At 42.3% G+C, this 24,875-nt stretch overlaps 1 protein-coding gene across 1 annotated transcript in view; it reads left to right on the top strand.

Moving 5' to 3' along the window:
• The window catches only part of TDRP (testis development related protein), a 47,793-nt gene that overhangs the window by 1,178 nt on the left and 21,740 nt on the right, over positions 1-24,875 (top strand). The window lies entirely within an intron of this gene.

The following is a 24,875-nucleotide window of genomic DNA, read 5'->3' as shown; positions in this document are numbered from 1 at the left end:
GCGCGCCGGGCTGGGCTGGATTCACCGGCGAGGCCTGGACTGGAGGAGGGCACCGGCCCGCCGGCGAGGTCAGGAGCTTCTGGGGACTGCAGCGCGCGCGCCGAGTGCGCTAAATACCTCTTCAGATAACAAACAGACCTTCACCTCTGTTTAAACCCTCGGTTGGAGGAAGAAGGCAGATGGCCTTTATTTAGACAGACACTGCCGTTACAAGTTCGGAGATATGCCTGGAATGTTTAGAATTTTTTAATTAAAAAGGACCCCAGGTGGATCCTGTGCGCGTTACGTACGCTCCCCTCCACCCCACCCCCAACGCGGTGTTCCTTTTCCTATGCAATGAAATTAGGTCAGAAATTCAGCTTTTTTAACAATGACGGTGGTCATACAACAACTTCTTGTTTGTTAAATGTTTGGAAACCCTCTCCTGTTGCTGTTGGCGTAGGACGGAAGTTAATGGTGATCTGTGCCTCTCTTCTCGGCACTTGGAAATAGTTCACGAGGTTGTTTCTTTCCCAGTTGGTTCTAAATAACTTCCCTTGGAACTGAAGTTGCTTCATTTGGAATTTTTTTTAGTAGAGTTAAATACCCTTGGATAAGCATTTAAATATGATCCCTGTCTGTAGGGTCTTTCAGAAACCACTTCTTGGTAGTTTTAGTGCTCACCCTACTATTTACTTTTTAAATCTCAAAATTTTATGGTTATTCTAAACAACAGCTTTCTTAAATATAATGTTGAGAATTTAAGTGCAGTTTAAATGTGGTTACAGACTTATTTAATTCTGTAAATAACTATTATTGGTCAAAGATAAGCAGTATTGTCTCTGAATGAACTTAAAATTTTATAATCTAATTTATAATCTATTCTTCTATGTTCCGCTTCTGTTTCTCCTAATGAATCCCAAAACAGGTTTTTTTCCCCTTTTAAGTTAAATTCAGTTCAGTTCAGTTGCTCAGTCGTGTCTGACTCTTTGCGAACCCATGAACTGCAGCACGCTAGACCTCCCTGTCCATCACCAACTCCCGGAGTTCACTCAAACTCATGGCCATTGAGTTGCTGACCTCATCCAACCACCTCATCCTCTGTCGTCCCCTTCTCCTCCTGCCCTCAATCTTTCCGAGCATCAGGGTCTTTTCAAATGAGTCAGCTCTCGGCATCAGTGGCCAACTGTTGGAGTTTCAGCTTCAACATCAGTTCCTCCAATGAACACCCAGGACTAATCTCCTTTAGGATGGACTGGTTGGATCTCCTTGCAGTCCAAGGGACTCTCAAGAGTCTTCTCCAACACCACAGTTCAAAAGCATTAATTCTTCGGCGCTCAGCCTTCTTCACAGTCCAACTCTCACATCCATACATGACTACAGGAAAAACCATAGCCTTGACTAGACGAACCTTTGTTGGCAAAGTAATGTCTCTGCTTTTTATTATGCTATCTAGGTTGGTCATAACTTTCCTTCCAAGGAGCAATCGTCTTTTAATTTCATGGGTGCAGTCACCATCCACAGTGATTTTGGAGCCCAGAAAAATAAAGTCTGACACTGTTTCCACTGTTTCCCCATCCATTTGCCATAAAGTGATGGGACCGGAATCCATGATCTTAGTTTTTTGAATGTTGAGCCAACTTTTTCACTGTCCTCTTTCACTTTCATCAAGAGGCTCTTTAGTTCTTCTTCACTTTCTGCCATAAGGGTAGTGTCATCTGCATATCTGAGGTTATTGATATTTCTCCCAGCAGTCTGGATTCCAGCTTGTGCTTCCTCCAGCCCAGCATTTCTCATGATGTATTCTGCATATAAGTTAAAAAAGCAGGGTGACAATATACAGCCCTGACGTACTCCTTTTCCTATTTGGAACCAGTCTGTTGTTCCATGTCCAGTTCTGACTGTTGCTTCCTGACCTGCATACAGATTTCTCAAGAGGCAGGTCAGGTGGTCTGGTATTCCCATCTCTTTGGGAATTTTCCACAGTTTATTGTGATCCACACAGTCAAAGGCTTTGGCATAGTCAATAAAGCAGAAAAGGATGTTTTTCTGGAGTTCTCTTGCTTTTTCAATGATCCAGCGGTTGTTGGTGATTTGATCTCTGGTTCCTCTGCCTTTTTCTAAAACCAGCTTGAACATCTGGAAGTTCACAGTTCACATATTGCTGAAGCCTGGCTTGGAGAATTTTGAGCATTACTTAACTAGCATGTGAGATGAGTGCAATTGTGCATTAGTTTGAGCATTCTTTGGCATGACCTTTCTTTGGGATTGGAATGAAAACTGACCTTTTCCAGTCCTGTGGCCACTGCTGAGTTTTCCAAATTTGCTGGCATATTGAGTGCAGCACTTTCACAGCATCATCTTTTAGAATTTGAAATAGCTCAGCTGGAATTCGATTGCCTCCACTAGCTTTGTTCATAGTGATACTTCCTAAGGTCCACCTGACTTCACATTCCAGGATGTCCAGCTCTAGGTGAGTGTGAGTGATCACACCTTTGTGATTATCTGGGTCGTGAAGATCTTTTTTGTATAGTTCTTCTGTGTATTCTTGGCCACCGCTTCTTGATATCTTCTGCTTCTATTAGGTCCATACCATTTCTGTCCTTTAACAGAGAAAAGTTGGAAGGATAGGAGATTAAGCACCCACATATATACTACCTAGACATAACGATTGTTATTTAATCGCTCAATCCTTTCCAACTCTTTGCCACCCCACGGACTCCAGGCTTCTCTGTCCATGGGATTTTCCAGAAATTTTATTAGAGTGGGATACCGTTTCTTTCTCCAGGGCATCTTCCTGACCCAGGGATCAAACCTGTGTCTCTTCAAGTTTATAGAATTACAGTCTATACCATTTTTTTTTCCTCTGTGTGTACTTGTATGTGTTTTAATAGACCTTTTTTTTTTTTAGGTACACAACAACACTCAGTGGAAAACAGAGTTCCCATATACCCCCTGTCCCCACACATGTACAGCCTCCCCCATACTAGCAAAATCCCATTTGTTACAGCCAAGGAACCTCCACTGACACACTGTTATTGCCCAGAATCCACAGTTTACATTAAGGTTCCCTCTTGGTGTTGTCTGTTCTGTGGATTAGACAAGTGTATAGTGACATGAATTCACCATTATAGTGCCATGTAGTATAGTTTCACTGCCCTAAAAATCCCCTCTGCTCTGCCTATTCATCCCTCCCCTGCCCCCCACAACCACTGATCTTTTTGCTGTCTCCATAGTTTTGCTTCTCCAGAATGTCAGAGTTGAATCATAAGATATGCAGCTTGTACAGATTGACTTCTCTTACTGGCTGAGCAGTGTGCATTTAAGGATCCTCCGTGTCTTTTCACGGCTTGATAGCTCATTTCTTTTTAATGCGGAATAATATCCCATTGTCTGGATGTACCAGTTTACCAGTTCACTGCAGAGTGGCATCTTGGTTGCTTCCAGGTTTTAGAAATTTTAAATAAAGCTTCTGTAAAACATCATGTGCAGGGTTTTGTGTGGATGTTAGTTTTTAACTCGTTTGGATAGATACCAGGGACTGTGATTCCTGGATCATAGAGTAAGAGTATATTCTGTTTGTTAGAACCAGACTGTCTGCACAGTGGCTGCACCAGTTTGCATGCCCACCAGCAATGAGTGAGACTTCCTGTTGCTTCCTGTGCTTGCCAGCATGTGATGTCAGTGTTCTGCATTTTGGTCATTCTGATAGATGAGGACTGGCATCTCACTGTTGCTTAATTTGCATTTCCCTGATAACATTTGATGCAGAACATCTCTTCATCTTGCTCATTTGCCATCCGTATAGGCTACCCACTCCAGTATTCTTGGGCTTCTCTTGTGGCTCAGCTGGTAAAGAATCCACCTGCAATGCAGGAGACCTAGGTTTGAATCCTAGGTTGGGAAGATCCCTTGGAGAAGGGAAAGGCTACGCACTCCAGTATTCTAGCCTGGAGAATTCCATGAATTGTATAGTCCATGGGGTCACAAAGAGTCGGACACAACTGAGCGACTTTCACTCACTCCTGTCTCCTTCAGTGAGATGACTGTTCAGATTTTCTTGCACCATTTTTTAATTGAGTTGCTTTTTTCCCCTTATTGTTGAGTTTTAAGAATTCTTTGTGTATTTTAGATAGCAGTCATTTATGAGACGGAGAAGGCAATGGCAACCCACTCCAGTACTCCTGCCTGGAAAATCCCGTGGACAGAGGAACCTGGTGGGCTGCAGTCCATGGGGTTGCTACGAGTCAGACACGACTGAGCGACTTCACTTTCACTTTTCACTTTCATGCACTGGAGAAGGAAATGGCAACCCACTCCAGTGTTCTTGCCTGGAGAATCCCAGGGATGGGGGAGCCTGGTGGGCTGCCGTCCATGGGGCTGCATAGAGTCAGACACGACTGAAGTGACTTAGCAGCAGCAGCAGCATTTATGAGATGTGTCTTTTCCAAATATTTCCTCCCAGTCTATGGCATATCTTTTCATTATCTTAACATTATATTTCACAGAGCAGAAGTTTTTAATTTTAATTAAGTCTAGGTTATCAGTTACCTCTTTCATAGATCACATCTTTGGTGGTGTTTCCCCAAAGGCGTCTATATTTTATCCTGGGTTACCTTCTAGGAGTGAGATTTGACTGCAGTTTCTATCTTACTTTATCAAGTGTATCTATAGTTTGGTGTGTTGAAAAAACTTTGCTATAGAAAAACAAAGACTTTTTGTGGCAAGTTAGTCATACTCTAAATTTAGTTCATTTCATCAGGTAGATTGATATTTATCCCAAAGCCAGCTTCTCTTAGAATTAAATTTTAAAATTTATGACAAGTCTAAAATAAAACTTCTGCCTACAAAATTTTATTTTAAAGTTGAAAGGAGTAGGAGTTAATACAGAAGGATTTAATGGATCTGTTAAATTGTGTCTCATTAGAAAGACATTCTCATTCCTCATTCTCACTCTACTTCATTTTCAGTCCATACCTTCCCCCCACCCCTCCCTGTCCCCTCAAAAAAGTCAGTTCATATTAAAACATGTAGGCTGGGAGTGCCCTTTATCTTATTCCAGAAAGGCATTTAATTTGTGTTCAAATCTGGTCAGTCGACTTACTTGAAAATCGGGTCACACAGCTATAATCTGTGTCGTTTTTTAAAAAAAGAAAAAATAGCTTAATGTTAGGTTCTAGTAAGTTTGAAATGTGAGGCATTCAGTCATTCCTTGGATTTAAGGAACACTTGCTGCTGCTGCTGCTGCTGCTGCTGCTGCTAAGTCGCTTCAGTCGTCTCCGACTCTATGCGACCCCATAGACAGAGGCCCACCAGGCTCCCCTGTCCCTGGGATTCTCCAGGCAAGAACACTGGAGTGGGTTGCTATTTCCTTCTCCAATGCATGAAAGTGAAAAGTGAAAGGGAAGTCGCTCAGTTGTGTCCGACTCTTATCGACCCCATGGACTACAGCCTACCAGGCTCCTCCATCCATGGGATTTTCCAAGCAAGAGTACTGGAGTGGGGTGCCATTGCCTTCTCTGAAGGAACACTTAACTGTTACTAAAATACGTTTAACATTATAGAAAGCAAATTTATATGAGTCTCTCCGTAGACAACTAGCCTTTTTTGTCATGAATATGCATCTATTTTGTATTAAAGTATAACAGTGAGGTTTTTAAGGTGAAACATTTATTATAATCATTTAAAAAAGATTTAGAAGTTTTAGTGAATCTAATGTTTGTTTAAACAACATCTGCTATGCATATCGTAAAACATTTCTGGATGTTCAATATTGGGTCTTCTTCCTCTTTCCAGTAGGAAGTACCATTACTTTTTTTAATATAGCTACCCATGAGGCATTTATGTACATACATAAATGTATGTTTAAAATCACATATTTGCTTTTCCACCACAAACTATTTTGTGTACTTGGAATGGTTCCCTCAATAAATAATATATGTATCATGGGGCACTTCCTGTCTCAAGCCTACAGCTGGAGAAAAAACCATCCTTAAGGCTGGGTATTATTAAATGCCAGAATTTATCTGGTTGGACCTCTCCTGATGGATGTGGAGGCAGCTGTCTTTAGGCGCTGCTCCTGGGAACTGCGTGAGTGGTAAGAGGAAAAGTTGGTCTGAGATGATCCACATGAGGGAGGGTTCAGCTGGTTTTCACTTGCTTCAAGCTGCACTACACAGGGTCCTGAGTGTTAGTTGCTCAGTCATGCCCAACTCTTTGCAACCCACCAGGCTCCTCTGTCCGTGGGTTTTTCCAGGCAAGAATACTGGAGTGGGTTGCCATTGCCTTCTCCAGCTGCAATTGAACATCTTCAGAAGCAAAACTCAGGGCATTTTGGACATATTTTCATTTAAATATGAAAAAGCTTTATTTAAAAATTTAAAAGACTTTATTTACAAGTTTAAAAGGCTTAGACATACTCTGTAGGCATTCCAAAAAAAGTCAGAGAACATTTCAGGTGTTTTTTACTCTGCCTTGAGGATAGGAAAAACCAAGAGTCTTAGTTGAGATAACACAGAATCTTTCATGTGTGGTGCTGGGAGGGGTCTGTTGAAGTCTGTTATTGTGAGTTAGTGTGTTGCCTGTGAGGTCAACATTAATAACTTTGCAGTATGTGTTAAATAAACTTTTATACACTTCCCAGGTGGCTCAGTGGGAAAGAATCTGCCTGCCATTGCAGGAGACCACAGGTTCAGTCTCTTGAGTTGAGAAGATCCCCTTGCAGGAGGAAATGGCAACACACTCCAGTATTCTTACCTGGGAAATCCTGTGGACAGAGGAGCCTGGCAGGCTACAGCCCGTGGGGTCTCAAAAGTGTCAGACACGAATTAGCGACTAAACAGCAACACCAAGGTTTCATACCGAAACACGCACAAAACAAGGATATATATTGAACGACTGAAGAAAATGTGACCAGAGGCTCACAGGAACTTGACCCTGTATTTCCTGTAAGAGCAGCAATTCAGTATTTGCTGATTCATAGCTGTCTTGAATATTGAAAATCAACTGTATTTTACATTTGAATAACTTAAGGAAGCTAAAGAACTTGTGTAGAGTTATGTAGCTACTAACAGGAATTTGAATCCAGGTTTCATATTTTATATTTAAAGTGGTGGCGGTGGTTTAGTCACTAAGTCGTGTCCGACTCTTGTGACCCCATGGACTGTATCCCACCAGGCTCCTTCGTCCATGGGATTCTCCAAGCAAGAATACTGGAGTGGGTTGCCATTTCCTTCTCCAGGGGATCTTCCTGACCCAGGAATTGAACCCAGGTCTCCTGCATTGCAGACAGATGCTTTAGTGACTGAGCTATGAAGGAAGCCAGTATTTAAAGTATTAGGGCTTCAATAATTAGTGCCTTAAAAAGCAGTGATAAAATTATGTCTTGGCTCAAATTTCAGTATAACAAACATCCTAATATACTTCTTTTTTTTTTTTTTTTGGCCGTGCTTAAGTATTGTAATAATGAGTATATTTATAGAAGTCTTACTGTGGAAGGTAAATGGCTCTCTGGTGAATTAGCAGGTGAAGTAGAGAACTGTCGTGCACACACCTGTTTCTTTATGCACCTCCCTTTTAACTTCGTTATTTGAAGAAGAGCAGGTAGAATTTAAGCTGATTATTAAAGAAAGATAGTGAGGGAGGGAGGAAATGGCATAGCTTTGGACTCCAAATAGCTTGGGGAATAGAAAATGAACCAGTTTAATTGGTATAGAAGGTTTGTACAGGGAGAACTGGGAAACCCCACTGAGGGGTTTAGACTTCACCTTGGAGGTAAGTATTGAGGCCTCTGAGTCATGGGATTAGAGGCGAGGTGCAGGTAAAACAGGTAGGATCCTGGTATCGGAGTTCAGGCTGAAATAAGAGCCTGAATTCTAGATGGATTAGGTTTAGGACAAGTGGGAGGAAGCGAGCTTGCCAAGCCAATGGAAAGAGAGGTGGTGCCTTTTGAAGTGAAGGTCAGAGGCTGAAGGGCACCTGGAGTGATGAGGAAGATGGTGTCACCTCTGAGCAGCAGGGAATCCTGCACGCATTGACTGTGGACATGTGACTTAGAGGCAGCTTCTACCAGACACCCCCATGGCTGAGCCACACAGGGAGAGTGCTGGGTAGGAGTCAGAGGACTCATCATTTGTGAGAAACTCCAAGAGCCTGGCTCTCCGTTGATGAATGAACTGGGACCACTGGCAAGGGAGTTGGTAGCCTGGCATCAGCAGACAGTCCTGGTTCCCCACCCCATCTCAGCAACTGTGAGACATGGGGCCAGTGAGTGCGTTATTCACTCTGCAGAGCCCCTGTTCTAAGCCAGAGGGTTAGAGCAGGAGTGGAGGAGCTGACTGTAAAGGGCCACATGGTGTCCATCACAGATGTGCAACTCTGCAGCTGTCGTGTGCAGACAGCTATGACCTGTGTTGGTGAACAAGCGTGGCTGTGCTCCAATAAAACTGTAGGTACACAGGCAGGGCTGGGCTATTCTTTGCTGACCCTGGTTTAGAATAAAGATCTTTGAAGTCTATGCTAATTATGAGGCAACCTAATTCATTAGAGGTTTGCAGTGTGGAATTTGTTGTGATTTAGGATACAAGTAGGAAGTCTTAGTTGCTAAACTTGGAAATTAATGGCAGATGCTGGAGTTCCTTATATTCTTCCTGGGCTTACATTTTATTAATTGGCCAGTGAACATTTGTGTATCTTTCTGTGCTTTCACATAAATTGTCTACTCTGGCCCTTTACTTCTCATTCCATGATGAAATGAGTCATGCTTTATAGTCAAGGAGACAACATGAAGAACAGCACAGTGATCTTCTGCATCATCTCAACCCAAACAGCACGTGGAGGCGAAGGGAACCCGGAGGTGTTTTGTCAACAGTTAAGAACTGTGTATAGTGGTGTTCATCTTAGTTCTGTAGAGCCTAGGGACTGGCAGGTGCCCTTTTGGGAGAAACTGTTGACTTCCCACTATATGTTCGTCGTGTGCACAGCCCCCCAACTGGAGATTTCACTCCCAGCATGCCTTGCACCAGCAAGAGCTCTGCATCCAGGTCTGGGGAGTCACGTGGGAGGAACCAAGTGTGCTTGCCCACCTGCTTCCCATTCCCTTGGCACTTTGATCAATGATGGTGGGGCTGTCCTCTGCTCTGGAGGGGGTGGGGTATGGTGGGGTATGGTGTTGGTGTAGTGTTCTGTTCTGTTGTGCTGTATTCTTGCAGCAAATTTTATTATAACTAGAGGCTTTGTGACATACATCTACCCAGTTCAGTTCAGTCGCTCACTCGTGTCTGACTCTTTTCCACCCTGTGGACTGAAGCATGCCAGGCTTCCCTGTCCATCACCAAATCCCAGAGTTTTCTCATACTCATGTCCATTGAGTCGGTGATGCCATCCAACCATCTCATCCTCTGTGGTCCCCTTCTCCTCCTGTCCTCATCAGGGTCTTTTCAAATGAGTCAGCTCTTCGCATCAGGTGGCCAAAGTATTGGAGTTTCAGCTTCATCATCAGTACTTCCAGTGAATATTCAGGACTGATTTCCTTTAGGATGGACTGGTTGGATCTCCTTGCAGTCCAAGGGACTCTCAAGAGTCTTCTCCAACACCACAGTTCAAAAGCATCAATTGTTTGGCACTCAGCTTTCTTCATGGTCTGACTCTTAACATCCATACATGACTACTGGAAAAACCATAGCTTTGACAAGTGGACCTTTGTTGGCAAAGTAATGTCTCTGCAAAGTAATGTCTTTTTAACATGCTGTCTAGGTTGGTCATAACTTTTCTATCAAGGAGCAAGTGTTTTTTAATTTCATGGCTGCAGTCACCATCTGCAGTGATTTTGGAGCTCAAAAAAATAAAGTCTGACACTGTTTCCACTGTTTTGCCATCTATTTGCCATGAAGTGATGGGACCAGATGCCATGATCTTAGTTTTCTGAATGTTGAGTTTTAAGCCAACTTTTTCACTCTCCTCTTTCACCTTCATCAAGAGGCTCTTTAATTCTTCTTCGCTTTCTGCTATAAGAGTGGTGTCGTCTGCATATCTGAGGTTATTGATATTTCTCCCGGCAATCTTGATTCCAGCTTGTGCTTCCTCCATCCCAATATTTCTCATGATATACTCTGCATATAAGTTACATAAGCAGGGTGACAGTGTACTGCCTTGATGTACTTCTTTCCCAATTTGGAACCAGTCTGTTGTTCCATGTCCAGTTCTAACTGTTGCTTCCTGACCTGCATACAGATTTCTCAGGAGGTAGGCAGGTGGTCTGGTATTCCCATCTCTTTCAGAATTTTCCACAATTTCTTGTGATCCATACAGTCAAAGGCTTTGGCATAGTCAATAAAGCAGAAGGAGATGTTTCTCTGGAACTCTCTTGCTTTTTCAATGATCCAGCAGATGTTGGCAATTTGATCTCTGGTTCCTCTGCCTTTTCTGAATCCAGCTTTAACATCTGGAAGTTCACGGTTCACGTAATGTTGAAGCCTGGCTTGGAGAATTTTGAGCATTACTTTACTAGCATGTGAGATGAGTGCAATTGTGTGGTAGTTAGAACATTCTTTGGCATTGCCTTTCTTAGGGATTGGAATGAAAACTGACCTTTTTCAGTCCTGTGGCCACTGCTGAGTTTTCCAAATTTGCTGGCATGCTAAGTGCAGCACTTTCACAGCATCATCTTTTAGGATTTGAAAGAGCTCAGCTGGAATTCCATCACCTCCATTAGCTTTGTTAGTAGTGATGCTTCCTAAGGCCCACTTGACTTCACATTCCAGGCTGTCTGGCTCTAGGTGAGTGATCACACCATTGTGGTTATCTGGGTCATGAAGATCTTTTTTGTGTAGTTCTGTGCATTCTTGCCATCTCTTCTTATATCTTCTGCTTCTGTTAGGTCCATACCATTTCTGTCCTTTACTGTGTTCATCTTTGCATGAAATGTTCCCTTGGTATCTTTGATTTTCTTGACGAGATCTCTAGTCTTTCCCATTCTGTTGTTTCCCTCTATTTCTTTGCATCTACCCAGTGGCCTGCTCTACGTCATGTACCAGTTACTTCATTCTCCCTCTTCTGTATCAATTAAACTTTAAAATAAAACTTTAGTATTTCCTTGTAACTATTATATCTCATTTTAGATTTTCTTTGCTAGGTATTGTCGATAAGAGTCGGACACAACTGAGTGACTTCACTTTCACTTTTCACTTTCATGCATTGGAGAAGGAAATGGCAACCCACTCCAGTGTTCTTGCCTGGAGAATCCCAGGCACGGAGCAGCCTAGCGGGCTGCCTCTGTCTATGGGGTCGCACAGAGTCGGACACGACTGCAGCGACTTAGCAGCAGCAGCATAGTAAGTTTATTGACTGAAGGTAAATAATACTTCTTAAAAAGAAAGTTGTTTTATAGTGGTGTTTTAAACAATAAATGGAAAAGTTTTGTCCTAAGATGTAATTATAGACATTGGTTGATGTGGCAAGAAAGTGTGCTAAGAAATTTTACAGAGAAAAAACAGTGTATGACTATACTTAAGAGTGGTCATCTTCACACATTTCCATTTTTATCATAAGAAATATGTATATCCCCATGTTTTCTTTCCTGACACCAAGCAGTTCTCCAGTCCTCTGATACCAACTGGGTGTCGTCCAGTTCAGTTTCGTTCTGACACAGCCTCAAGTTAGCACAGACCCCCCAGGTTACGGGCTCAGTCCCACACAGCTGCCCCCATGTCAGAAGTCAGCCACCAACGGGTGGCCAGGCAAACAAGAGGAGCGAAGCCAGCACGATGGTGCAAAGGGAACCCCAGATCTGTGAAGCCTCAGACACACTGCCTTAACAATAAATGGTCCAGAAAAGCTCTTATGACTCCAGAGACCAGTTAAGAAGTTGCAGTCACCCAGGCCAGCGCAAAGCCAAGAGCAGCCGTGCTGAAGTGGTGACAGGCTGCTTCCCTTCCCGCACTCACAAGAGCCACGTCCACAAGTGCCCGTCAGCAGGACTCTCAGTGAGTGCCACGCTTACACTTGCCCAGTTACGTGCCCACGAGAAGCTCCTCACAGGTCAATTTCTCTCACCTGATTGGCATGATTGGCACCCCTGGGGCCACTGAGAACAAGGGGAGTTCAGCTGCTTGTGGTCAGAGAACCTGCAGCCCCACAGATGGATGCTAGATGGAGAAGCAGCTTACCGCTCTCGGCAGTGACAGGTGGAGAGAAGACACGTCCCCAGAGAAGGTTTGGAGGCTCCCAGGATCTAGCCAGGCTGATTGGTGAAAGTCTTTCCCCGTATGAAGCCAGTTCAGAAAGACTTGGAGAGGTAGCAGTTTTTACAAATGCCCAAATCCCAGCCAAAAATAATGAGGCAGATGAAGAAACAGGGAAATGTGGCCCAGTCATAGGATCAAAATACATATCCAGAAACTGACCCTAAAGAAACTAAGGTGTGTGAATTAATGAAGAATTCAAAATAATAGTCTTGAACTGTAGCTTAAGTATGCTACAGGAGGGCATAGTGAACTAACTGCAGTTGTGAAAATGAACAAAATGTAAATATCAACAGAAGAAAGAAAGAAAAAATATAGTCACTCAGTCCTGTCCAATTCTTTGTGACCCCATGGACTGTGTAGCCCACCAGGCTCCTCTGTCCATGGAATTGTCCTGGCAAGAATATTGGAGTGGGTTGCCATTCCCTTCTCTAGGGGATTTTCCCAACCCAGGAATCGAACCCAGTCTCCTGCATTGCAGGTGAATCTTTACTGAGCCACCAGGGAAGTAAATATCAAGAAAGAGAAAGGATAAAAAAGAACCAAACAAATTCTGGAGCTGAAGAATACAATACCTAAATTGAAAATTTCTCTAGTGTGTTCAACAGCAGAATTAGAATTTGAAGACAAGTCACTTGAAATTACCAAGTCAGGAGCAAAAAGGAAAAAGAATGATGAAGAGCGTGGAAAGCCTCGGAGGCTTATGGAACACTTAACGAGTAGACCAGTATATGTCGCGTGGGAGACCTAGGAGAAAGGTCAGGAAGCTTCTGAAACTCAGGGCAGGATACGGACATCCAAATTCAAGATGCCTAAAAGAGGCCCGGACCAAAACACGTTGTAATAAAACTCACAAGGCTGAAGCAAAGAGAGAATCTTGAAAACAGCAAGAAAAAAGCGAGTTGTCACAGGGGAGCTCCCGTAAGGTTCTCAGCAGGTGTTTCAGCAGTGACGTTGTAGGCCGAGAGGGAGTGGGGCGACGCATTCAAAGTGCTAGAAGAAAAGAAAAGTGCCAGCCAGGGAAACTGGATCTGGCAAAACCGTCCTTCAACAGTGAAGGAGAAATAAGGCTTTCCAAGGGAAGTAAAAGCTGAGGGCGTGCACATCACTAGACCTGCTTTGCCAGAAATGCTAATGACAGGATGCAAGGTGTGACGTGAAAGCACATGAAAGCGTAACACTCTGTTAAAGGCGAGTATAGCGACAGGTGTGTGGACGCTCAGTCATGTCCAGCTCTTTGCAACCTCATGGATTGTAGCCCATCAGGCTCCTATGTCCATGGGATTTTCCAGGCAAGAATACTGGTGTGCATTGCCATTTCTGCCTCCAGGGGATCTTCCCAACCCAGGGATCGAACCCGCATTTCCTGGGGCTCCTTTGTTGGCAAGCGGATTCTTTACCACTGAGCTACCTGGGAAGTCCATAGAGAAAGGTCCAAAATCTGTAATACTGTCATGGTGGTACATAAATTAAAAAATAAAAAATGGTAACTATAGTAACTATAAAATATAAAAAGATGTAATTTGTGATGTTTATAACATAAGTGGGGGGAGATGTACAGGAGTAGAATTTTTGTGTGTGATTGAAATTAAGCAGTAATTAGTTTAAGAGATTGTTGTAACTATAAAATGTGTTATGTAACCTCCCCACGAAGAAAATACCCATAGGATAAAGATGGAAGATGAGAAAGGGATCGAAGCATGTCACTGCAGAACACCAAGGAAGCATGAAGGCAGGAAGCAAGAACAGAAAAGAGGAGCAAATAAACCGTAAGACAAAAAACAGTCAACAAAATGGAAATAGTAAGTGCTTCCCTGGTAGCTCAAATGGAAAAGAATCTGCCTGCAATGCAAGAGATCTGGCTTCAATCCCTGGGTCAGCAAGAACCCCTGTAGAAGGGCATGGCAACCCACTCTGGTATTCTTGCCTGGAGAATCCCATGGACGGAGTAGCCAGATGGGTCATAAAGAGTCAAACACAACTGAGTGACTAACATTTTCACTTTCACTATCAGTAATTACTTTCAGTGTAAATGTCTTAAACTCCCCAATCAAAAGATACAGAGTAGCTGAATAAACGTAAAAAATAAGTATGCAGGTACATCAAACAAAAATTTGAGTCAAAGATTCTCACAAGAGACAAAGAGGGTCATCATATGTTTATACATATTACATATATATTATATATATATATATATATATATATATATACACACACACACACACATATATGTCCTATAAAGCTTTCAGTTTTCCAACACTGAGCAGAAGAGGTTAAATGACTGGTGGGCCATCGCTCACTGATTCAGTTTAGCCCCTCTCAGCCAACAGGGGAGGCATGGTTGTGGGAATGAAGGAGAGTTGTGACTGTAGGAGTTGCTTTTCCGGTGACCAGCCACCCCACCCCACCCCACCCCCAGTCCCGAAGTTCTGAAACCCCCAAGACCCCTGTGTCGTCATATTAGCATTCAAAAGACTATAAATTCCCAGACTTTGGTGACTTTGCGCCAGGAAACAAAGATCAAGTATTATTTTTACTGTACTAGATCCCCAATATTTGATTTATTGGAACTGTATGTGGATTTTGAGTTAAACTTTTTATTAAAATGTGTAAATGTTTTCTTAAAAATCTTTTAAAAAAGATCAAGTCTCAGTTTTTCTCTGTGTTTTTTTTCCTGTTGCTTTTATGCTGAGAAAGGCATTTCCTTCCTTGAGATCAGATTCTCCTTAGTTCCTTTATGGCTTCAGTTAAAAGGAACAGCTCTTTCATCTGTGTGGAATTTATTTTCTGTGAAAATAAGGATTTAAGTTTTTCCTCTCAAAATAGATAACCAATTGTTGTGAGTCTGTTTTGTTTTTCTTTAAATCATTTTTCTCTTACCCTCTTTGTCACATCACTCTTACTAAAATTCTTCTCTGTTAGGGTTTGTAGGGTTTTCCCTTCTCTTGTCTTGAACTCTGTGTATTCTCGTTCCATTTCCACAGTTTATGTACTGAAGTTTTATAATGTATTGAATAACTGGTGGCACAAATTGCGTTTTCTTAGCCTTTTAAAAATGCTTTTGTGAATTAAAAACATTGTTTAAAAATGCTTTTGTGAATTAAAAACACTGTGTGCCACATTCTTAAAAAGCAGATTTTTGGAGCCATCAAACCACTGCAGCTGCCCGATGGTGAGCCCAGAGGGGACTCACGCTGGCAAAGCACAGGATTCTGGCCCCAGAGAGTGAGGTGCACAGCAGAGGAATGATTTCAGTGAGCCCAGACTCTTGCATCTTGCCATGCATAGAGAAGCACTAAATTCCTTAACTTGGTTTTCTTTAATTATCAGTAATCTTTGGATGTTCCCACTACCTGGTCTGTGTTGCAAATATTCCTGTAGATCCAGCTGCTGCTCTGTCACTCCTCAGAGCAGTCCCTCAGGGCTACCTGGGAGCTGCCCTCAGGCTTGTGCCCTCAGGAAGTTCTTCAGATGAAACTGTTCAAATTTAGGTTGTGTTTTTTTTCTCCCAGTTGACACTTTCCTGTTTATTTATTGTATGTATGTGTCTTACTGAGCTAGATTATTATCTTCTTTTTTGTTTTTAATACGCCGTTTTTTCATTTAGAGCAGTTTTAGATTCACAGAAAAACTGAGGGTAAGGCACACAGGACTGGGTAAACCCCAGTCCTCCACCTCCCGCTTCCACACATGCACAGCCTCCCCCTCTGTCACTATCCCCACCAGATGGGATGTTTGTTACAATCGGATATATTGTCATCTCCCAGAGTCCATGGTTTACATCGGGGTTCACTCCTGGCCCATTTTGAGGGTTTGGACAAACATGTAACAACACATATCCACCATTATAATATCACACAGAGGGGTTTCTTGACCCAAAGATCCTCTGTGCTCCACCCGTTCTTCCCTTCTCCAAATGAAGTTGCTCAGTCGTGTCCGACTCTTTGCAACCCCATGGACACCAGGCTCCTCCGTCCATGGGATTTTCTAGGCAAGAGTACTGGAGTGGGTTGCCATTTCCTTCTCCAGGGAATCTTCCCAACCCAGGGATTGAACTCAGGTCTCCCGCATTGTAAACAGATGCTTTACCGTCTGAGCCACCAGGGAAGTTTCCCTCCTCCAAACCCTGGTGTTATTATGTCTCCGCAGTTTCACCTTTTCCACAGTGTCACACAGTTGGAATGTATAGTATGTGGTCTTTTTATATTGGCTTCTTTCACTCAATATGCATTTAACTTTCGTCCATGCTATGTCTTTTCATGCCTCAGTAGCTCATTTCTTTTCAGCTGAATAATGTCCCATTTTCTGGACATACTAAGTTTATTTATCCATTCACTTGCTGAAGGACGTCTTGGTTGCTTCCAAGTTTTAGAAGTTAAGGATGAAGCTTCTGTAAACATCCATGTGCAGGTTTATATGTGATCATAAGTTTTTGATTCCTTTAGTTAAGTACTGAAGCATGTGATTGCTGGACCTTACAGTTTGTTGTTGTTGTTCAGTCGCTAAGTTGTGTCTGACTCTTTGCAACCACATGGACTGCAGCATGCCAGGCTTCTCTGTCCTTCACTGTCTCTTGGAGTTTGCTCAAATTCATGTCCATTGAGTCAGAAATGCCATCTAACCATCTCATCCTCTGTTGCCTTTTTCTTTTGTCCTCAGTCTTTCCCAGCATCAGGTTCTTTTCCAGTGAGCTGGCTCTTCGCATCAGGTGGCCAAAGTATTAGAGCTCTAGCATCAGTCCTTACAATGAATATGCAAGGTTGATTTCCTTTATGATTGACTGGTTTGATCTCCTTGCAGTCCAAGGGACTCTCAAGAGTCTTCTCCAGCACCACAGTTCAAAGCATCAATTCCTGACACTCAGCCTTCTCTATGGTCCAGCTCTCACATCCATACATGACTAGCAGAAAAACAGAGCCTTGACTGTATGAATCTTTGTCAGCAAAGTGATGTCTTTACTTTTTAATATGCTGTCTAGGTTTTTCATAGCTTTCCTTCCAAGGAGCAGATGTCCTTTAGTTTCATGGCTGCAGTCACCATCCACAGTGATGCCCAAGAAAATAAAATCTGTCACTGCTTTCACTTTTTCCCATCTATTTGCCATGAAGTGATGGGGCCAGATACCATGGTCTTAGTTTTCTTTTTTTTTTATGTTTATTTTATTTATTTATTAGACATGCAGCATGTGGGATCTTAGTTCCCCTACCAGGGATCAAAGCCATGCCCCATCCATTGGGTGGGTAAAGAATCTTAAGCACTGAGAACCACTGAATCTCAGAATCTTAACCACTGGACCACCAGGGAAGTCCCGATCTTAGTTTTTTGAATGTTGAGTTTTAAGCCAACTTTTTCACTCTCCTTTCACTTTCATCAACAGGCTCTTTAGTTCCTCTTTGTTTTCTGCCATTAAAGTAGTTCCATCTGCATATCCGTGGTTGTTACTTCTCTGGGCACTCTTGATTCCAGCTTGTGATTCATTCAGCCCAGCATTCCCCATGATATATACTCTGCATAGAAGTTAAATAAACAAGGTGACAACATACAGCTTTGTCATACTCCTTTCCCAATTTTGAACCAGTCAGTTGTTCTATGTCTGGTTCTGTTGCTTCTTTATCCGCATACAGGTTTCTCAGGAGACAGGTAAGGTGGTCTGGTATTCCCATCTCTTTAAGAATTTTCGACAGTTTGTTGTGATCCACTCAGTCAAAGGCTTTAGCGTAGTCAATGAAGCAGAAGAACGTGTTTTTCTGGAATATTCTTGCTTTTTCTCTGATCCAGTGGATGTTGGCAATTTGATCTCTGGTTCCTTTGCCTTTTCTAAACCCAGCTTGTATATCTGCAAGTTCTCAGTTCACGTAATACTAAAGTCTAGCTTGAAGGATTTTGAGTATAACCTTACTGGCTGCAGAATGAGTCCAGTTTTACAGTAGTTTGTACTTTCTTTCCTCTTTCTTTGCATTGATCGCTGAGGAAGGCTTTCTTATCTCTTCTTGCTATTCTTTGGAACTCTGCATTCAGATGCTTATATGTTTCCTTTTCTCCTTTGCTTTTCGCTTCTTTTCTTTTCGCAGCTATTTGTAAAGCCTCCCCAGACAGCCATTTTGCTTTTTTGCATTTCTTTTCCATGGGGATGGTCTTGATCCCTGTCTCCTGTACAATGTCATGAACCTCATTCCATAGTTCATCAGGCACTCTATCTATCAGATCTAGGCCCTTAAATCTATTTCTCACTTCCACTGTATAATCATAAGGGATTTGATTTAGGTCATACCTGAATGGTCTAGTGGTTTTCCCTATTTTCTTCAATTTAAGTCTGAATTTGGTAATAAGGAGTTCATGATCTGAGCCACAGTCAGCTCCTGGTCTTGTTTTTGTTGACTATATAGAGCTTCTCCATCTTTGGCTGCAAAGAACATAATCAATCTGATTTCGGTGTTGACCATCTGGTGATGTCCATGTGTAGAGTCTTCTCTTCTGTTGTTGGAAGAGGGTGTTTGCTATGACCAGTGCATTTTCTTGGCAAAACTCTCTTAGTCTTTGCCCTGCTTCATTCCATATTCCAAGGCCAAATTTGCCTGTTACTCCAGGTGTTTCTTGACTTCCTACTTTTGCATTCCAGTCCCCTATAATGAAAAGTACATCTTTTGGGGTGTTAGTTCTAAAAGGTCTTGTAGGTCTTCATAGAACCATTCAACTTCAGCTTCTTCAGTGTTGCTGGTTGGGGCATAGACTTGGATTACTGTGATACTGAATGGTTTGCCTTGGAAACGAACAAAGATCATTCTTTCGTTTTTGAGATTGCATCCAAGTACTGCATTACAGACTTTTTTGTTGACCATGATGGCTACTCCATTTCTTCTGAGGGTTTCCTGTCCACAGTAGTAGATATAATGATCATTTAGTTAAATTCACCCATTCCAATCCATTTTAGTTCACTGATTCCTAGAATGTCAACATTCACTCTCGCCATCTCTTGTTTGACCACTTCCAATTTGCCTTGATTCATGGACCTGACATTCCAGGTTCCTGTGCAATATTGCTCTTTACAGCATCAGACCTTGCCTCTATCACCAGTCACATCCACAGCTGGGTATTGTTTTTGCTTTGGCTCCTTCCCTTCATTCTTTCTGGAGTTATTTCTCCACTGATCTCCAGTAGCATATTGGGCACCTACTGACCTGGGGAGTTCCTCTTTCAGTATCCTATCATTTTGCCTTTTCATACTGTTCATGGAGTTCTTAAGGCAAGAATACTGAAGTGGTTTGCCATACCCTTCTCCAGTGAACCACATTCTGTCAGATCTCTCCACCATGACCCGCCCGTCTTGGGTTGCCCCACGGGTATGGCTTAGTTTCATTGAGTTAGACAAGGCTGTGGTCCTAGTGTGATTAGATTGACTAGTTTCCTGTGAGTATGGTTTCAGTGTGTCTGCCCTCTGATGCCCTCTTGCAACACCTACCATCTTACTTGGGTTTCTCTTACCTTGGGTGTGGGGTATCTCTTCACGGCTGCTCCAGCAAAGTAAATAATAAAATAATCTTCAAGAAAATTAGAGATACCAAGGGAACATTTCATGCAAAGATGGGCTCCATAAAGTACGGAAATGGTATGGACCTAACAGAAGCAGAAGACATTAAGAGGTGGCAAGAATACACAGAAGAACTGTACAAAAAAGATCGTCACGACCCAGATAATCATGATGGTGTGATCACTCACCTACAGCCAGACATCCTGGAATGTGAAGTCAAGTGGGCCTTAGAAAGCATCACTCCAAACAAAACTAGTGGAGGTGATGGAATTCCAGTTGAGCTATTTCAAATCCTGAAAGATGATGCTGTGAAAGTGCTGCACTCAATATGCCAGCAAATTTGGAAAACTCAGCAGTAGCCACAGGACTGGAAAAGGTCAGTTTTCATTCCAATCCCAAAAAAGGCAATGCCAAAGAATGCTCAAACTACCGCACAATTGCACTCATCTCACATGCTAGTTAAGTAATGCTCAAAATTCTCCAAGCCAGGCTTCAGCAATACGTGAACCGTGAACTTCCTGATGTTCAAGCTGGTTTTAGAAAAGGCAGAGGAACCAGAGATCAAATTGCCAACATCTGCTGGATCATGGAAAAAGCAAGAGAGTTCCAGAGAAACATCTCCTTCTGCTTTATTGACTATGCCAAGCCTTTGACTGTGTGGACCACGATAAACTGTGGAAAATTCTGAAAGAGATGGGAATACCAGACCACCTGCCCTGCCTCTTAAGAAATTTGTATGCAGGTCAGGAAGCAGCAGTTAGAACTGGACATGGAACAACAGACTGGTTCCAAATAGGAAAAGGAGTATGTCAAGGCTATATATTGTCACCCTGCTTATTTAACTTCTATGCAGAGTACATCATGAGAAACGCTGGACTGGAAGAAGCACAAGCTGAATCAAGATTTCCGGGAGAAATATCAATAACCTCAGATATGCAGATGACACCATCCTTATGGCACAAAGTGAAGAGGAACTCAGAAGCCTCTTGATGAAAGTGAAAGTGGAGGGTGAAAAAGTTGGCTTAAAGCTCAACATTCAGAAAACAAAGATCATGGCATCTGTGAAAGGTTGTTGTTGAATCACGAGACTACACCGGGATTCTTGGCCCCCGGAGGAGAAGAATTCAATCCAGGGCCAGAGACGAGGCTTGATCGCTCAGAGCTTTTGTGTAATAAAGTTTTATTAAAGTATAAAGGAGATAGAAAAAGCTTCTGACATAGGCATCAGAAGGGGGCAGAAAGAGTACCCGCTTGCTAGTGTTAACAATGAAGTTATATAATCCAAAGAATATCTGGAGGTTGTAAAGACCTCATCAGACCTACTCCCATAATTTACATTTTAAGATAACACTGTCCTCAGGCAAGATACATCCTTGTAAAGACCAGGTCTACTCCCATAATTAACATTTTAAGATAACAGAAGGTTGAATCCAAAGACTGTCCTTAGGCAGGATACATTATTGTTATATAACCCTCCTAAGGAATGTGGAGAAAGAAAAAAAGTTTGTCCTTTCTTCCTCCTTGAGAATTCCAGACCCCTCTCTCCTTGGGGACCCCTAGACTCCCTATCAACCTGCCTAGGAAATGACTCTTTCATCTGGTCCCATCACTTCATGGGAAATAGATGGGGAAACATGGAAACAGTGTCAGACTTTATTTTCTTGGGCTCCCAAATTACTGCAGATGGTGACTGCAGCCATGAAATTAAAAGACGCTTACTCCTTGGAAGGAAAGTTATGACCAACCTAGATAGCATATTCAAAAGCAGAGACATTACTTTGCCAACAAAGGTCCGTCTAGTCAAGGCTATGGTTTTTCCTGTGGTCATGTATGGATGTGAGAGTTGGACTGTGAAGAAAGCTGAGCGCCGAAGAATTGATGCTTTTGGACTGTGGTGTTGGAGAAGACTCTTGAGAGTCCCTTGGACTGCAAGGAGATCCAGCCAGTCCATTCTGAAGGAGATCAGCCCTGGGATTTCTTTGGAAGGAATAATGCTAAAGCTGAAACTCCAGTACTTTGGCCACCTCATGCGAAGAGTTGACTCATTGGAAAAGACTCTGATGCTGGGAGGGATTGGGGGCACGAGAAGGGGACGGCAGAGGATGAGATGGCTGGATGGCATCACTGACTCGATGGACGTGAGTCTGAGTGAACTCCGGGAGTTGGTGATGGACAGGGAGGCCTAGCGTGCTGCGATTCATGGGGTCACAAAGAGTCGGACACGACTGAGCGACTGAACTGTACCTTCTTTGGCACTGCCTTCTTTGTAATTGGAATGAAAACTGACCTTTTTCCAGTCCTGTGGCCACTGCTGAGTTTTGCAAATTTGCTGACATATTGAGTACAGCGCAGTAATAGCCTCATCTTTCAGGATTTTAAATAGCTCAACTTGAATTCTGTCACCTCCACTAGCCTTGTTTGTAGTAATGCCTCCCAAAGCCCACTTGACTTCAGCTTCCAGGATGTCAGGCTCTAGGTGAGTGACCACACCATTGTGGCTATCCAGGACATTTTGTATAGCTCTTCTATATATTCTTGCCACCTCTTTTTAATTTCTTCTACTTCTGTTAGGTCCTTACCATTTCTGTTCTTTATCGTGCTGATCCTTGCTTGAAATGTTTCCTTGATAGCTCCAATTTTCTTGAAGAGATGTCTAGTTTTTCTCATTCTGTTGTTTTCTACTTCCTTGAACTATTCTTTGAAGAAGACCTTCTTATCCTTGCTATTCTCTATAACTCTGCATTCAGTAGGGAATATCTTTCCCTTTTTCCCTTTCCTTTTGCTTCTCTTCTTTCCTCAGCTATTTGTAAAGCCTTCTCAGACAACCCTTTTGCCTTCTTGCATTTCTTTTTCACTGGTTTTTGTCACTGACTGCTGTGCCATGTTACAAACCCCCAGTCCATAGTTCTTTGGGCATTCTGTCTTCCAGATCTGATCCTTTGAATCTGTTAGACACCTCCACTGAATTATAATCATAAGGGGTTTGAGTTAGGTCATACCTGAATTGTCTAGTGGTTTTCCCTGCTTTTTTCTATTTAAGCATAAATTTTCCAATAAGGAGCTGATGATCTGAGCTACAGTCAGTGCCTGGTCTTGTTTTTGCTGACTGTATAGAGCGTCTCCATCTTCAGCTGCAAAGAGTGTAACAAGTCTGAGTTTGGTATTGACTATCTGGTGAGTCCATGTGTAAAGTCATCTCTTCTATTGTTGGAAGAGGGTGTTTGCTATGACCAGTGCGTTCTCTTAGCAAAACTCTGTTAGTGTTTGCCCTGCTTCATTTTGTACTCCAAGGCCAAACTTTCTTGTTACTCCAGCTATCTCTTGACATCCTACTTTTGCATTCCAATCCTCTATGATGAAAAGGTGTTAGTTCTAGAAGGTCTTGCGGGTCTTCATAGAACCAGTCACCTTCAGCTTCTTTGGCTTCAGTGGTTGGGCATAGACTTGGAATACTGTGATGTTGAATGATTGGCCTGGGAAACGAACCAAGATCATTCTGTTGTTTTTGATATTGCACTCAAGTACTGCATTTTAGACTCTTGTTGACCATGAGGGCTATTGCATTTCTTCTAAGGGATTTTTGCCCACAGTAGTAGATATAATGGTCATCTGAATTAAATTCACCCATTCCCATTCCTAAGATGTCAGTGTTCAGTCTTGACAACTGCTGCTTGAGCATGTCCTACTTACCTTGATTCATGGACCTAACTTTCCAGGTTCCTATGCAGTATTGTTCTATATAGCATCGGACTTCACTTTTACCACCAGACACATCCGCAACTCAGCATTGTTTCTGCTTTGGCCCAGCCACTTCATTTCTTCTGGAGCTATTTCTCTGGTCTTCCCCAGTAGCATACTAGACACCTTCTGACCTGCAGGGCTCATCTCCCAGTGTCATATCTTTTTGCTTTATCATGGGGGTTCTTAGTGGTTTGCCATTCCCTTCTTCAGTGAACCATATTTTGTCAGAACTTTTAACTATAACCCATCCATCTTGGATGGCCCTGCACAACATGGCTCATAGCTTCATTGAGTTATGCAAGACTCTTTGCCATGACAAGGTTGTGTGTGAGCCATGAAGGGGGAACTTTATAGTTAGAGTATATTTATTTGCATAAGAAACTGCCAAACTCTTCCAAAGTGACTTTTCCAGTTTGCATTACTACCATCAGTGAATGAGTCATTTGGTGGTGTCAGGATTTTGTGTGTTTTGGACAGTATCTTAATACCTGATAGGTGTGTCTTTTGCAGATGTTTTCTTCAAGTCTGGATTTTCTTCTCTCTAGAATTTTCGCTGTTTTCGTTGTACTCCACACTCCTGAGGGCTGTGATGTGGTGCCAGTGGGGGCGGCGGCTCACTGCCTGAAGGGACTCAGGGAGAAGCCCGGGGCTGAGACTTTGTTCTCTGACTCTGCCCCGCTCCATGTGGAAAGCATACTACCAGACCTGTATCTGAGAAGAAATTAATATTCCCTAATATTTATTCTTGCCATTTAGGTAATATTTTTTTTAGGTAATGATTTTTTTTATTTTCATTTATTCAAGTTTTTAAATATAATCAGTCAAGGTAACATGTAAAAGTTTTTTCTGGACATTTTAAATGTTCTCTCGAGAACAGCATTTATTCTATTGTCTTTAATTGCAATAAAGCTATTTAGTTTTGTACATTTATTTTATATTTAGCCATTTCATTAGGTCTAATGTTCTTCATTTGATGCTTTTTCCATCTTCTAGTTATATGATCTTTGCCTAAATAATAGTAATTGTATTTTCCTTCCCAGTAGTTCTCTTTTCTGTTTTATGCCTTGTACTGATTAGAAGTTACAGAATAATACTGAGTAATAAAGTGGGAGGGCGGCCATATCTTTTTTCTGACTTTTTTCTAACTGGGTTATGCTGGGTAGAATATCATTTATTTTGAAAGTACTGTAAGCATTTTCATACATACACTGTTTTGAATGCCTGTATTTGTAAGTTTAATCAGAGGTAGGTTTCATAGATACAATTTTTTGTCTGGCCAAGAGATTGATTATTGAGCATTTAAAAATCATCAAAAATGTAGATCAGCAACTATATTTAAAGAGGGTGGAGGAGGGACCTAAGATCCAGTCCCATGGCTGTCTCTTCAG

This window comes from Bos indicus, chromosome 1, assembly GCF_029378745.1.
Source record: "Bos indicus isolate NIAB-ARS_2022 breed Sahiwal x Tharparkar chromosome 1, NIAB-ARS_B.indTharparkar_mat_pri_1.0, whole genome shotgun sequence".
In the NCBI taxonomy this organism is placed as follows: Eukaryota; Metazoa; Chordata; class Mammalia; order Artiodactyla; family Bovidae; genus Bos; species Bos indicus.
The sequence above is the reverse complement of the archived record's forward strand: the minus strand, read 5'-3'. Positions and strand labels throughout refer to the sequence as shown.